Genomic DNA, 17,043 nt, shown 5'->3' on the forward strand with positions numbered 1-17,043 from the left:
GTAGGCTGACGTCTGACTGTGCTGATTCTTAAGCTTACCCGCAAAGCAGTAATCCCAGAAACCCCCTCGGGATGGCAGGTCTTTGTCTAGATGGGACATAAGGCCAAAGATTTTGTAATAAAGTTTTATTTCATGTAATTTTGTGTTAGCATCTCATTTGAAATTTGTAAATACTCAAATAGACAACTGACACACGTCTTAAACATAAAGATTAGTTTGTTTAAACTGCTTTTGCTAAAGAATTAGATGGCGTCTAAGGGAAGCACTTATATTTACGTGGTTTCAAATGTTAAACGTAGACCAGGGTGGTGCTCTTCACGCCCACAGTGGACTGGTATGGTTTTCATGATAATAACTAGAAGTGCCATTCTGGCAGCGCTGTGCTTCACGTGCACACCTTATTTAATTCGCACAGCAACTCTGTGAGGTCGCTACTGTTAACTCCGCTTTGAGACAGAGGGTTTAACCGACTTGCTCAGAGTTAAATGATTGGCTAGAATGAGGCAGAACTAGAATTTGAATTCAGCTCACCTCTCTTCAGAGGCTGAGTTCTTAAGCCACTCTGCTTTCTGGGGTCACATGGTTCCTGGTGCTTGCATACTATTCCTTCTGCCTTAAATGACCCCACCCCAACTTGACTAACCCCACTTTACCCTGCAGATGGGAGTTGAGAGGCCCTTTCTTCCAGGAAGGCTTCCAGGGCCTTCTTGGGCTGGCGGGTGTGCCTTGTCCATGGGTTTCCGTGAAGCCATTGACTTCTAATTATCCAGACACTTTCCCTGTGTTACCGCTATTCCCCCAACTAGACTTCAAGCTCTGTGAAGGCAGGGACAAGGCCTGTCTGGTTCACCTGGCCATGACAGACGTTCAGATATCTAAGTGAAGGTTCAGTATGGTTTCAAAAGAGACAGAATTGATGGTGGTTTAGCTCTCAGAGCACACCAAGGCAGCAAACTGCTGGCGATCACAGACGAGGCTTTCCTCCCACGTAAGTATCAGGAAGCTTTAGTTATAGTGTGGGGACAGGCATTCTTTTATTGCTGAGACTTGCAGTAAGCAGGTTGTCAGCAACAGAGTCATGAACTTGAATCCTCAGCTTTCTGCTGACAGTTTCATTTCCCAAGACTAAGCTCCATTTTGGAAATCTGAAGAACAAAGCTTTGTGTCCCCAGCCACAGCCACGAGCCCACGCCTTCCATGAGGCTGAAGCAGATCTGCTTACCATCTGTGAGCCCCACACTGGGGGGACCATCTTTAGTCAGGGGTAAGGGCTTCAAAATGTTTTGTAGAAAAATTGACCCCCATATTGCTTGCCAGTACTAATAATAATCAACAATAAGCCAGTTCTAAACAATGAGAATACACCTTTTGTAAAGCTATTACAGAGTTTGGTGGATTTCAGGAACTTTTTAGACATGGAAAGAATTTTTCCCCTCTCTAGCATGCCTTTAAAAAAAAAAACACCTTGAAGACAATCATTTTCACATATGTTTAAGATGAAAATCTTTGCTAAGTAAACTTACATACATACCCTTTTTATAGGTGTCAAGGACAAAGTAAAATTGATATCATCTATCCTTTTTAAAAAAGATTTATTTTCAGTTATACTCGACCTACAATATTTCATTAGTTTCAGGTGTACAACGTAGTGATCAGACATGTACATAACTTACAGATCGATCACCGGATAAATCCAGTACCCATCTGACACCAAACACTGTTATCACAGTATCAGTGACTCAGTTCACTCTGCTGTACTTTATATCCCCATGACTGTTTTGTAACTTCCAGTTTGTATTTCTTAATCCCTTCTCCTTTTTCACCCATCCCCCAAACCCCCCTCCCATCTGGCAACCATCAGTTTGCTCTCTGTATCTATGAGTCTCTTCCAGTTTTGTTTGTTCACTAATTTCCTTTTAGATTCCACATACAAATGAAACCATATGGTATTTGTCTTTCTCTGCCCCACTTACTTCATTTAGCATACTGCCCTCCAGGTCTGTTCATGTTGTTGCAGGAATTCAGTCTTCTTTACGGCTGGGTCATATTCCATTGTATATGTGTACCACTTTTTCTTTACCCACTCTATTGATGGGCACATAGATTGCTTTCACCCCTTGGCTATTGTAAATAGTGTTGCAGTGAATATATTGATACATGTGTGTTTTTAGTGTTTTGGATTTCTTTAGAGGAAGAGCCAGAAGCCGAATTGCTGGTTCCTTCTTTGTCCCTTGTTATATAGCCTTTGTTTTAAAGCCTATTTTGTCTGGTATAAGTACTGCTACACAGCTTTTTTGTTTTTATTTCCATTTTCATGAAATATCATTATCCATTCCTTTAATTTCAGTCTGTGTGTGTCTTTCAATCGGAAGTGGGTCTGTTGCAGACAGCACATGGAAGGGTCTTGTTTTGTTTTTCTTTCGGCCATGGTGCGTCTTGATTGGAGCATTCATTCCATTTGCATTTAAGTAATTGTTGATAGTGTATATTTATTGCCATTTTATTATTCATATTTTTTAAAAGATTTCATCGGTTTCTTTTGCTAGAGAGAGGGGAAAGGAGGGAGAAAGAGAAGGAGAGAAACATCAATGGGTGGTTGCCTCTCTCATGCCCCCAACTGGGGACCTGGCCTATAACCCAGGTATGTGCTCTGACTGGGAATAGAACAAGCAACCTTTTGGCCCGCAGGCTGGTGCTCAATCCACTGAGTCACACCAGCCAGGACTTATTATTCATATTTTTAACTTTATTTTTTTTTCTTCTAAAGAAGATCCTTTAACATTTCTTATAATACTGGCTTGGTGACAAGGAACTCCTTTAGCATTTTCTTGTCTGGGAAGACTCTGTTCCTTGATTTTAAATGATATCTTTGCTGGGTGGAGTAATACTGGTTGTAGGTCCTTGCTTTTCATCACTTTGAATGTATCTTGCCAATCCCTTCCAGCCTGCAGAGATTCTACTGAGAAATCAGCTGACAGCCTTAGGGGAGCTCCCCAGTAGGAAACTAACTGCTTTTCTCTTGCTGCTTTTAATATTTTCTCTTTGTTTTTTATCTGTGGCATTTTAATTATGATGTTTGTGAGTATGAGCCTCTTTGGGTGTATCTTCTTTGGGATTCTCTGTGCTTCTAGGACTTGTATGTCTATTTCCTTCAGCAAGTGAGGGAGGTTTTCCATCATTATTTTTTCAAGTAGGTTTTTAATTTATTGCTCTCTCTTCTCCTTCTGACACCATCATGATGTAAATGTTGGTACACTTGAAATTGTCCCAGAGGCTCCTTAAACTATCCTCATTTTTTGGATTCTTTTTTCTTTTTGCTATTCTTACTGGCTGTTTTCTGCTTCCTTCCAAATCACTGATTTGATCCTCTGCTTCATCTGTTCTACTATTGATTCCCTGTAATGTAGTCTTCATTTCAGTTACTGTAACCTTTATTTTTCACTGGTACTTTTTATGTTTCTATCTCCATTTTTATGTTTCCTCATGGGCCAAGACAGGCCATTTGTGTGGAGAAACCACTGGAAATGCTTTGAGTAGTTCCACGAGTTGAGTGGGGCGGGACCTCAAGGAATCACCAGTGTGGGGCGAAAAATGTTAGCCAGGTTGATGGAGACTCAGATATGGTGCCCGCCTGCTGGCTTTGTGGGGAGAGGGCTCAGCAAATGAACAATGGCCTCTGCCAGTACTTCTGTTTGGAAGATAGCTGCCCCTCCAGCCCTCACCCAAACCCAAATGATTCAGTTCCTCCCCATTTGTCCCTGGAGCCTTTTGAGCTGCTGTCCTAGTTCTGGAGCTCAGAGCAAGTAAGTCCAGGCAAGGGCCCTTTAAGAGGAACACCTGGGACTCCAGAAGCTTTCCGTCTCAGTAAACCACAATCTCCATTGCTTTTCTCAGCTAGAGGTTTTGGGGACTTCTCTTCCCAGCACTGGATCCTGCCTGGGCTAGGGAGTCCAGTATAGGGCTGGGACCCCTTGCTTCTCCAGGGGCACCTCCACAGCTAAGACATCCCTCCTGATTTTTAACTGCCACACATGGGTGTGGGACCAGCCTATTCTGTGTCTCTGCCCCCCCTACCAGTGCCCCTCCTACTAGTCTCCATGTGGTTCTTCTGCGTGTTCTTAGTTACAGGATTTCTGTTTAGTTGGACTTCAGATAGTCGTTCTGTAGTTTAGTTGTACTTCTGATGTGGTTGTGGGAAGAGGTAAGTACAGCATTTACCTCCTCCATCCACCATCTTGACTGGAAGCCTCCATCTATCGGACTTTTAATAGTACTGAATAGGTGTCAGGCATACCGGAACCCTTGTGTTCAGGTGAATATTATTTGGTAAGGGTAAAGAAAAAATTTCCTAAATTACTTGGTATCCTTCAGTCTGCAAGCATTACATAAACTTAGGAGTCGGGACTTTCCCATAAAGGTAAGGTAGCATTTAGATACACCCTCAGGTCTTGCTTTCTGTGTCTTTAGCAGGCATGGGTAAAAACGAGGACAAGGAGAAAACTTCAGTATCTGGTGTGCGTGTATGTGTTTGCTTTTGTTTAAAGCACTTTTCCTCTGGATATATAATGCATAGAAATGACTAAGAAAAATAGCGGTGCCACAAAAGATAAGAGGAATAGCAGTAACTGGTAGAGAATTTATATGGAAGGCAAACCATTCTTTTACTCTAGAGTGTTGTATTCTATTCAGATTGTTGGCTTCTAGAATGACTTAGGCACGCGTGCTAACTTAAGTTTGAAAATAAAAGCCAGCAAAGTAACCTTAGGCTAACTGCAACATGTTTATATTCATTATGGTGTTTGAGGGTGAACCCCCTCATTTCTGAAGCTACTTATGTTGCCATGAATTCTTTTTTGTTATTCCTCCCCCCTCCCCCCCAAATGAAAAAAGAGAAGTCAGAGAAAGATGTAACCGGTTTTTTGGCCTGAATGTGGCCTTCCAAATGAGTCAACCATCCAGTTGCCTGGAAAAAGTTCTTTTTTGACTATGAGGTCAAAAGTCATGACTCAGCGCTATTTAAGAATACATTATATCAACTGAATTTATGAGAGAGAACTAATTCTTATAGGGATGGGAGGTAACTTCTATGACACCATATGATTTTAATTCCCTATATACATAAGATTCATGTAATTATCTTTTGTCTTAAAGCTTTTCTTCAGAATTCAGTAAGTAAAACAATGTCCATGTTTCAGCTGTAAAGGATCTGTCCATTCCATGCACACACAGTGTAGGGCCTTTTGAATTTCTGTGACTTAAAAAGAACATGGGAAAGAACATTGTCAAGGTTAAACATGAAATCAACAGTCTAGTGCTAGGAGGAGGTCGTGCTTAATAAATGTCTGCCTTACATCTGACTGTACCTGGGCCTGAGTCACCCTCCTCCTGCCAAACACAAATAGGTTTCTAAGCAACAGGAGTGATTTCAGGCACTAAACACCTCACTGCAGTGAAATGTCCATCTGTGGTGTTTCCAGGAAATGCCTCTCTTATAAGTCACTGGGGAGTGGGATAAAGATTCACACGGGCACTGAAGGCATCAGATGAGTCAGAGCTGGTAACCATGTGTTAGAAGGTAGGGCTGGCTACCGTTTGGAAGGAAGTTACCTCACAGGGCATACACAGACTGTAACCTGCATCGAAACTCTGGGGAGGAAGTCAGATGGGGGAATGCGGGGATCTCTCCCCAGAATGACTCATGGGGAAGGGAAACTAATTCATGCCCCTTAGGGGGGGAAATAGTACATCTCTAGTTGTAAAAATAGACCAAGACCTTAGAAAATCACAACATAGCATCGTGGCTAAAAACATGAACTCTGGGTCTGCATTTCTAGGTTTCTCTTCCTCATACTTCAAATGGTGGTGATAAAGGTACCTGCCTCATAAAGTGATCGTGCATATTAACATGTTAATATCTGGGGAGCCCCCGTCTGTTATCCTAAGCTCTGGGGAAGTGTTATGCCCTCCACTCTCCAGACTACTCCCTCTATGTTGGGGGCACAATTGTGAAGGAGTGAGGGAAAACCCAAAGATAGGTAAGAACTTTTTAATGATTTATCTCTTCTTTTATGACTTGGAGGGCTGCAATTATAGAAATTATAATTATAGTATCATTTAAGGAACCTCTCCAAAGGTTTTCAGTATATGTACTAGAGTTAATTTGAAAATGCTTAAAAGCCCTAGTCAGTGGTATAAAATAAGTACATGACCATTTTATTGAGTAACTGTAAAGATTTCTTTATTGCCAAAATAATAGCCTAGTGACTTAAGGTTAACTTTTGGATCTCTATTAAAAGTAAGAGGAAAACCTCTTGAACTCTAAAATTTTCTGAGATTCCTTGAAGCCACATATATAGTGGCTTCTTCAAATTTGGCATTGACGGTAGAATCCATGTTTTAAATGCAGTCTTCTGACTTGAGTAACTTTCTGTGAGTTTAGAATACCAATTTAGGAGAAATGCTTTTAAGTTCAGTTTGTTTTATAAAGAAGCTAGAATTTTCCCATTAATTTAAATTCTCAGTCTTTCATTGGAAATCTTTATTATACTTAATGGAAAACTGTATTAATCATTATTCGTAGTGAACAAACAACTTATATATTCAAAAACAGAAGAAGCCGTAAAATAATGCTTCAGAGTTCTAACATATGATCAGCTGCTTTTCAAAAGTGTTTTTTGTCCTGTCTCGGATTAAAAATAGGATAGCCTGTTACCCAGAAAAAAATATCATGTGTAGGATTGCTAATCCATTACCAGAGAAGTCTGTTCTTGTTTGATGGTATAAATTGTGTGTTTTAAACAGTAATACTAGCAGAATGGATTAACTTTTTTAATCAAGATACTCAATTTCAGATTATTTGGGATATTTTTATTTCTTAATTTTAAATATTTCAGAAAAGACCTTTTTTAAACACCAAATATTTTCAACATAGCTTATGCTAATTTGTATCATATTATTTTGTGATTTTGAATGTGTATTCATATAATGGTATATCAGTATATCAGTATAATTAAGTATAATACTTTATATTCTTTTATGCCCTTTGGTGTTGACCTCTGAACTCATCTAGTAACTTTGTGTCATTTACCTTGCGTCTAATTAGCCATCTCTTGTTCTAGGACATAGGACCTTTCACCTTCAACCTTATGGAATTACTATTATTTTTAGTTTTAATGCCTTTTTTCCCCCCCTCTAATAAGCCTGAGATCAGGAGCTCTTCATGAAGATGCTGTTTAACTGGTTCAGCCCTGGTGGGAACGGGCATTCACATCAGATCCCACACAGTAGTCTCCTTACTCCATTCAGATGCCTAAATAGTGAATGGAACCTAATGGACAAATCTTCCGTGAATTTATTTGCTTTTTCATGTGGCCTATTCTGACATTGTGATTTCTGACCATGAGAAATAAAGAAAAAAGTTAAACCGTGTTTTTTATAATTATGATATGCTAATGGCCAGTCATTTAACATAGCCTCTTGAGAAAGGTAGGGCAGAAGAAACTGAGGTCCAAGGAGCCTGATTTATCTTTTCCTTTTCTTGTTAAATTAAATTTATTGGGGCGACAATGGTTACCATAATTTTCGGGCCATAAGACGCACCTAGGTTTTACAGAAGGAAAATGGGGGGGGGGGGGGAATTTTGAAGCAAAAAATGTGGTAAAATATTTAATAACATAAATAACATAATATTTCACCAATGTAAATGTAAGCTACGTTCAGACTATAAGACGCACCCCCATTTTCCTCCCAAATTTGGGGGGTGTGTCTTATAGTCCAAAATACGGTAATAAGATTATAGTTTTCAAGTGCACCATTCTGGTACATACATGGTGATGGCAGAAGATTTGACTTCGGGTGGCAGACACACAATGCAATATACAGATGATATTTCAGAAATTGCTTTAATTTTCATCAAGTGATGAGAGTCAGGGTTAGAACCTGGGTCTTAATAAGCCCACGTGGGCTTACTATTATTAAGATAACCCATCAGTTATCTACATCAAGCTAAATTAAAGTACCAAACACTTTTGATCTTCAAGGGACTCGCTTTCTCACATCACGGGACCACCGTCACGGCGGCGGTCTGAGCACTACGAGGAAACGCCCAGAGCACCCGATGGTTGCTGCGCTCTTCGTCAGTGTTGCCCTACCCGACTTCTCTTTCTGTGAGAAGCAGGGTGTTTGTTTGCGTTCTTTAACTCTCTTTGGTGAGATCACTAAGATATCTTTGCTTTCTTTTTATAGAATGATATGTGTGTACAAGGTGGGGCAAAAGTAGGTTTACAGTTTATATGGAAAATAATACAATAGTTAATAAATAATATAAGAATAGACTCTGTGCTTCATATACTCTAACTGTAAACCTACTTTTGCCCCACCCTGTATATGTTTTAATAATGGCACAATGTATTAGAAATCCATAAAATAACAGGGTTGTATTAGTGAAAACATTGAAACCTAAGGTTGCTAAATTACCTACCCAGGATTAGTCATGGATTCTTTGTGGCCAAATACAGAGGAGGATTCCGGCCTGCTGACTTCGGATCCAGGGCCTTGCATCGAGGTCCACTAGTCTTTAAACTTTTTGGCCACGGAACCCAGATTTCAGCTGAGATTTTGGGTAACCCCCCCAAAATTGAAAGCAAAGCAGAGCTTGACTAGCGGAAGTAAGAGGGGGGCCTGCAGACATGTCTGCATGGTCTCCCGGAGACGCTGCCTTGTAGCGGGCCTCTTTGCAACATGGGTCACAACACAGGTAACGCATGTGGCCCTTCTCCTAGCCCCTCGCGTCACACGAACCCTGGCCTTGTTCTGCTTCTCTGGAGCATTTTCGGTCCCCCATATCTGACAGTGAACACAATGGAAAAGTTGGGGGAGGCTAGTTGCCCGGCCTGGGAGTCAGAGCTATAAAGTGAAGGGCAGGTCTTCCCAGTTGACCTGGAACGTGTTTACTGCGTGTCCAGAGGCAGCAGTGGGGGCAGTCTGGCTCTGCGAAACCACTGATCTCCAGGGCTGGTTCTTCTGACTCAGCAGGGCACCCTACCCCATTCCTTTTTCTTTGCTGTTAGACTCTGCCCTGAAGCTGTGTGCTCACCTGTCGATGCTTGTCCCAAAGAGTGGTAGAAGGGCCTACTGAGTCAGGAACCAGCAAAGTACCAAATGCCAGTCCTACTACCTACCTGCTGGTGACCTTGGGCAGTTCACATAACCTCTCTGTGTCATCTGCAAAATGTGGGTAGTAGTGACATCTACCTCGTACAGTTGTGGTGAAGATTAAGCAAGATAAAGTATTTAGAATAGTGTTTGGGCAAGAATGACTAATCTATCAGTGTTAACTGTAGCTCTTATTCTTAAATCTAAGCCATATAAATTTAAATCATTAATAGGATACAAAGTCAACATTTTTAAAACACTTAAATATTCCAATGTAGTATTTAAAGTGTATATTTATAAGTACTTTTTCAAACAAAAGCTTTCTTAAAATAACCACAAAGCCAAAAATAGAATAATCAAAGAGCTTCACAATCTAAATGAGACTTGGGGCCCCAGAGAAATTTTCACTTCTCCCTGGTTATTATTCATGATGAGGCAAGTGACACCATGTGGTTAACCGACATTTCCTACTAAACCCTTTTCCACAGTTGGTCTTCCAATGTAGGTTTCTGCCTGTACTTGGGTGAAGATCTCTCTAGAGAAAGTCTGTTTAGTTAGGCAGATGGCTGTTGAAGAACAGTAATGGCCTTGGTGGGTGCATTTTTTGTTTTTAGGAGTAGTGCAACCTTCAGAGTAAGATGAAGTGTTTTTCTGCTCCTCTGACGCCGGATTCGAGCCCTGCTGCAGAGTTCGGGCCTCTCCCCGCTAGCTGCTTTGTCCCTGGCTTTGTCACACGCACATGTTCGCCGCATACGATGACTGAATATAGTGTTTAAGTAATTCTGGATTTTCTTACTATTTACAACCTTTGAAATGACGTCTGATTTACACCTATAGAACACCATTTTTAAGAGGTTTATATAATAATCGTGCATGAATATATCGGTCAAAAGGCAAACATAAAAAATAGTAACTGTACCCTGAAAATGTTGGACACAAACCACCCCAGAGGGGAAGGTTAGTTTCTAAGAAGCCGGAAGTTATAAATTGGCATTTGTTTTCAAATGGGAACTGGGGGGAGGGGCTGTTAGGTTTAGTAACCTCACGGGGCAGTGAGTGAGTGCCCTATGAGATCATTCACTTCTTGGCCCAGGAGTTGTAGCAGGCAAGGTTTCTTGGATAACTCACATCTAAGCTGAGACCTGAACCCAGAGGGTAGGGCTGAGAAGAGGTTTAGGCTGCTAAAAAATTATATATAAAGGCCTAATAAAAGGGAACAGAAGTTAAGTAAATATGGAGGGGAGCACAGGATTTAAGGGAAAGAAAAAACTAGTTCAGGAACTGATCCTGACTGGGAAGGTCCTTGTGAGCCACGCCAGAAGGGCACACCCCCACCTAAGAAGCAGTCAGGAGAAAAAATAAGTGAGGTAATTGGGGAAAGGGGAGCTGACTGGATATTTGCTATTGCGGAAATTATGTTAATTTTGTTTAGACGTAACAATGGCATTGAGGGTCTTTCTAAGAGAGCCTTTATCTTCAAGAGAGATACTGAAATATCAGATGAGATACAGATGAAATGATACGATATCTGGGATTGCTTCCAAAATATCCAGGTAGAGGGGAGATGAAGATTTTCCGTGATGAGGTTTTTCACTACACTATTCTCTCCACTTTCATTATAACGTGTTTGAAATTTTCTAAGCTTTTTTTTTTTTTTTTAAATCAAAATAAGCAATGGACTTTTGACCATCAGGAGCCGTGTAAAGGCTTCAAGTCAGTGAAGCAGGAAATGGACTGGGAACCCGAGAGGGAGGAGCGCTGCCTTAAAAACCCAGTCGGTCTCTTCCCCAGTGATCGTGGCGCCTCAGTTTCTCCTCGTGGGAGAATGTTCATGACTTGATCTCTTCTTGTCAGTGAACTGTTTGCTATTACCTGTTTTCTCCTATCACATTCACTTTGTGCTCTAGTAGTACAAAATACTAGCAGCGCCTGATATTCCTAGGACTATATTGCCTTTCTATTTGTTAAAAAAAAATTAATAATAATGTGGCCCTGGCTGGATAGCTCAGTTGGTCAGAGCTTTGGCCCTGTGTGTCAGGGTTGTGGCTTTGATCCCTGGTTGGGGCACTTACAGGAATAAGCCAATGAACGCAGAAAGAAGTGGAACAGCAAATTGATGTTTTTCTTTCTCTCCCTTCCTTCCTCTCTCTCTCTCTCTCTCTCTCTCTCTCTCTCTCTCAAATATCAATTTTAAAAATTAAATAATGTTAATGTATCTTTTTGGTAGGTGGATTTAATTTGTTGTGGCTGTTGATATGTTTGGACTAATTCCTGCCCTCTGCCAATAAGAGGTGTTTGTGAACTGAACTGAGCTAGAGAGAGCAGAGGTGAGTAATAGATGGGAGATTAAAATGGGCAGGACCTGGGGTGATTGTCAAGGGAGCAGAGCGGGGAGTTTGAAGCCGAGATGACAGCTAAGGTTTTATTTACCCTGAGTAACTGGGTGGGTGGTGGGACAGTTTACTGAGATAAGAAACGGAAGTGGAGGCATTCGCCTGGTGGAGGGAAATGACAGTTGCATTTTGGGTCATGAGTTCTAAGCATCTGCTTTTTCTGTTCTTGGGGCTGTGGACCCTTCAGATGGAATTCACTCTTTTCCTTACCCCCATCAACCCATAATCCTTTCTGGCATTTTTAAGATGTGCCCCTAAAGTATAGATACATGTTAACCGGAGGATTTCTGGTCTTGTTCAGTACAAGCTTTGGGCTCCCAGTCTCCTAATAAAGATATTGCAGAAGCAAAAAAAAAAAAAAGCCCCCTTCAAAAAAACCCCCAGAAAACAAATACCTTCTTATTTTCTAGGTTGTTAACTTTGTTTCGATTTTTTAAAACACTGGTTTTTGAAAAATAGCACACATATGGTTAAAAGCCAATTTCAAGTGATTATTTATAGTCAAATACTTTTATTTAGGTAGAGTCATCAATGAAAATTAGATTTAATGGAAATAAGATTAAATATGGAATTACATCTTTTAGCTTCCTGATACTAATTGGACATTGAGTTTATAGTGTTTCCTGACTACCTCTTGGCATGATGTCGAGGTTTAGAGAAAGTGCTTTTAACCATCCTGTGTTGTTCTAAATCTGCTCCACTCTGTAGAGAGCAGTTCTGACTGAGGTTCACTCCCAAGGATAGGCCAGTGCAACCTGAATCGGATAACTTTATACTTCGCTGCTTTTCTATTCACTACTGATTTCTGGAGCTTGGCATGTTTAAAGGTTCTTGGAAAAATAAAGACTATTATTAAGTATTAAAAATTTCATTTTCAGTTTCATCTATACACCCTAAACTTAAAAACTTCCTAACTGGTATGTAATCAGTCTTTTTCCCCCCATTTTATGTTCATTATTTGAATTTCCTTTTTACTTTTACCTCTATCTGGTGTGTGGTTTTACTAAACTTCAAGTGGTTTTTCAGGTTCCTCTCAAATTTATGAAAGTTATTTTCATTGCTCATTATTTTTTTTAGTGACTTTTGGTTGGAAAGGGGGTGAAGTTACTTAGTCAAAAATGCCCCGAAGATGAGAGCCAGCCTTCTTCCCTGCCGCCTTCGGTGGTTAGCGCCCAAGCCCGTGTGCACGGGACGGAAGGGCGGAGATAGTTCTGTCTCCCATGGTTGTCCATTAATTTGCCTAACCGTCCCGGCAGTCAGCAGGGGTAGCACATACACATTTAACTCTCAAGTTCTGCTTATCTGGAGTTTGGTCATTCTGTTTCATGAAACTCGGGACAGTGTAAAACGTTTTCTATGTTGGTAATTTCTATCCCGCCCGCTCAGAATAAAATTATAAAATTTCTTCATTGAAAGTCCAGTGGAGTCCCGAAACCTCACTGGATATTCGATGGCTTCAGCTTTTCCGCCCCCATGTAATGTCTGTTTTTATCCTTCCTGCGTTTACAGCGTTGCATCTTTAACCTTTTCTTAAAAGCCTCATGTAGATTAAACATTTCTTAGAAGACAGCGCTGGGGTGATCGATTAAATAAAAGTCCATTATGACCAACATAATTAGAATATTATACGCAGACACCCATTATTTTGATCTATTACAAATGGAAAAGAACTCAAGGCAAAAATCTATAAGTACGAGGCCATTTTCAGTGGAATCCCTTTTTAGTTTCAGAACGTCATACAGGTTTTAGGAGCTGTTTACTGTATTGGGTCTCTGCAGTTGGAACAGAGATGTTCTTGATATTCTTTTGACTTGATGGTACTGTGATGTTTTTCCCTGAGAGCGAGTGTTTTTTTTTAAATGTTGGAATTAAGTGTCACTTCATAAACCGGATCCTACTTTGACTAGCTCTCCTGTAACTCTGTTGCCCCGTCCTGCTTTACTTTTCTTCACAGCACCTTTAATCCTTTTGTTGCTGTTGTGCCTGTTACATGCCAGCAAATCGTAAGCAGGAGGGAAGTGACTTTTAAAACGTTGTTGAATCCCTACAACAGTCCCTAGTTCAGAGCAAGTACTCACCAAGTTTTGCTGAGTGAATAATCTTTGGCTTTGTAGGCAGTAAAATCAAAGCCTGCTGCTTATTTTTTTCAATGTTAAAAAAGGTAAAGTAGATGTTCCATATAATTTCACCTTTGTACTTTAACCACGTATATATTAATATGTATAAAACAACATGGTTAATTTATGTATATTACATACACATAAATTTGGTTATGTATATTGATATATACATACATTTGGTTATATATATTGGTTTAATATATGTAACCAAATTTATATAAAGTTTGATTAATATACATAACCGGACTTATGTATATTAATATATAGCACAACTTTTCCCCACAATGAGGAATTGTGCTGTACTCTCCATTTTGCAACTTAATTCCCTCACCTCACATTGTGTGGTAGTATTTTGTTGTACAAGTAAAACATTTTTAATGTAACTAGTCCCGTCCTGATTGACAGTATGGTTTTAGTGTTAGTAGGTCCAGAATCACTTATCTGTGATTTCAAAATCTAAACTTCTGAAAACAAAAGGCTACTCCTTCCTTCCTTACCTCCTCTGCCCCTCCCTCCCTCCTTACATCTGTCCTTCCCTTGATAACCTTCGGTGTCAACACCCTTCTTGAACTGATCACGATTACTTTACAGTCTCTTCACCCATGCAGTGCGGTATCCCGCTGTCTCGTTCAGATACATTAATGTTCGGTTATCTGGTGTTTCCCAAGCCCAGCCAGGCAGTGGTGGCGAGCCGTGCGACCTAGTGCATGGTACATGTATCTATAACCTTTCTGAAATCCAAAGTTCTGACTGTTCAAATCATGTTTCCAAAAAATTCTAATTAGTGAATTTGGAAAATAATCTTTTCATGCTTATCCAGTATCTTTAAGATAAATTCCTAGAAGTGATTCAAAGTAAGTGACATATGGCTTTTGAAATTAGGGGGAAAATACTAATCTAAAAAAATATGGAATTAGAATTTTGGAATACTTGGGATTGTTATTCAGTAATATTTTAATGTATCTTTGCAAGCGTGTTTGTTTAAATTAATGTTTCCAATCACTCTTTCAGTTTGTTAAAATGATTTTTATATATAAGCTACATACTCTTTTGAAAGCCATACTTTATTTAATCATTTGGTAATTTTAGCTTACATTCAAAGTTTTGTTGTCACAGAGAGCAGAGGACAGAAACTGTTAGCTGATAATGAGTGCCATAAGGCAAGAATTCACCCAGTATCAGGAAAAAAAAGTTAAAAAAATGCCAAATACACAAGCTTATTAAAACATCCTTGGTGCACAAAAATTACCAGTATTTGCAAAAGAGGGCAGGGGGATTTGTGTTTTTGACTGAAGTGTCTTCTCCGTCAAACCCAGTTCAGCCTGATTCTCTGCTAACTTGGCAGCTGGGTTTTTTTTTTTTTTTTCCAGGGGAACAACACCAAATAAATGACTGGTTTTGTTCTGTGAAATATTGAATGATATCCATTATATGGAAATGATTCATTTATAAAGTAGTCCTCACTCCCCTCTTGCTCATAAACCTTGCAGAAAAGAAGACATCACACTTGAGCACAATTAAGTCTCTTCAAAATTGACACTAAATAAAGGCCAATTTAATTGATTGCATGGACTTCAGATTAGGGCCGCAGCACCCACCTGGTTATTAGTTTATTAGACTTTCTCAAGCAGCAGCAATAATGTGGACTTTTCCAAAACTGCAACATTCTGTATTTTTTGTTGCAGTTGCTTGAGGCTGAGTTGAAAACATGAAATAGAGATTTCAGTTAATAAATGCAAATGCTTCTATAGAAGCAACAGTAACAAATATACCTGGTTTCTGATACTTTTAGCCATAAATAGCACATTTATAATGAAAATTTCTAAAAATATGGACTGTACACAAATGTAGGAAGGAAAAAAATCTCCTCCTCCTACTGCTTGGACAGCCATTCTTAGTAGTTTAGTGTACTTGGGCTCTGACTTCTCTGTACATGCATTTTTTACATACTTGAAATTTTACAAAACACAATACCTTTTTAAAGAAGCACATTCTCCCCATTAACTCTGTCAGTGCCTGTATAGTTAAGATAGCCACTAGTATTTATCTGATTATAAGGATGATCAATGTGGAAATTTAGAAAATACAATCCAGAATACATGAAAAGTAACCTTCCGTAAGTTCATCAAGCCGTGTTAATATTTGGTATATTTTCTTCAGACTCCTTTTGATATATATAATATATATCTTTACACTGCAGAAATCTAAAGGCTTTATTTATTTTTAGAGAGGGATAAGGAGGGAGAAGGACATGATATGTGAGAGAAACATTGATCAGCTGCTTCCCACCCCAGGTCCACCTGGGGACCTGGCCCACAACTCAGGCATGTGCCCTGACTGGGAATTGAACTGGCGACCTTTCGGCTCTGAGGCCTGCGCTTAAGCCACTGAGCCACCAGTCAGGGCTACATTGCCGAAATCTTAACTGCAGTTTCCTTGTCATTAAAATCTTAAACATAATTTTTAGAAACTATTTGAAAATACTTTTGTAAGCAGATGCAAGGGTGAATACTTTTGTCACAGAAAATTTGGAGAAGGGAAGTACCAAAGAGAATAAAAATAACTGGTAAACGCTACCACCAGCATTCATGGGTAATATTCTTTTGTTAGATTTATTAACTTGGTCTGTTTTAGTGCATACATTTACATGTTTATGAACATAAGAATATAGTGCTGTTTTTAAGCAATAAATTTAATGTGTTTCATGAATACTTCAGTGTCCTGCTGGAGATTTTTAGATTGTTTTAATGTTTCATCAAATGTATTTTTGGATAATGTTTTTTCTGTATTTAAGACATGTTCGAAAATTCTCAGTTGTAGACTTACTATGTCAAGGGTATGTATAAGCACTTTTAAAACTCAGTCATGTTTAAAAAAAGAGAGGCAGATCTTCAAAAGACCTGTACCGATTTATGGTGCCACCAACAATTCACGGCACTTTTCATGCTGCTTTCCCATTACAGTTTAAATTACATTTTAATGGGCTTTGGTTCAAGGTCACCTTTCAGTGTTCCTGTCTATGGATAGTGATGAGGTAGAAGCTTGTGTGTTAATTTGTCAATAAGACATTCTGGAGGAAGTTTTTGTTCTAAATATTGGGAGCTATTTACTCATAGGAACTCTGTTGCTGGGATTTGTCAACAGAGGAGAAGGAAGGAGTAATCAGCTCCAAGTAGAAAGCAAGGAAGTGAGACTGGGCCACTGTAGTTTTATCCTCTACCTCTGTTTCCTAGCCTGCCCATTCTCCACTGACCGCAAGGCTCTCTCAGCAGAAGTTACTCCCTGTGCTCTGTCACGTTCCCTGTTCTCCCAATGGCATATGAGGGCGGCTTCTGGCCCTTACTGCAAAGCAAAGCATATGAGAATGAAAAATGGAC

At 39.7% G+C, this 17,043-nt stretch overlaps 1 protein-coding gene across 5 annotated transcripts in view; it reads left to right on the forward strand.

Moving 5' to 3' along the window:
- SGMS2 (sphingomyelin synthase 2) overlaps nt 1–17,043 on the forward strand; it is an 82,553-nt gene that overhangs the window by 31,442 nt on the left and 34,068 nt on the right. The window contains exon 3 of one of the 5 annotated variants that reach the window (XM_053922696.1): nt 11,381–11,480. The exons of 3 other annotated variants lie outside the window; for them this stretch is intronic. The gene's annotated coding sequence lies outside the window, so the exon portion shown is untranslated. Of the gene's footprint in view, nt 1–5,896; nt 6,036–11,380; nt 11,481–17,043 lie in introns of those variants that run through there. One more of the 5 variants, XM_045187214.3, reaches the window with a different exon arrangement.

The sequence above is a fragment of the Desmodus rotundus genome, chromosome 4, assembly GCF_022682495.2.
Source record: "Desmodus rotundus isolate HL8 chromosome 4, HLdesRot8A.1, whole genome shotgun sequence".
Classification (NCBI taxonomy): Eukaryota; Metazoa; Chordata; class Mammalia; order Chiroptera; family Phyllostomidae; genus Desmodus; species Desmodus rotundus.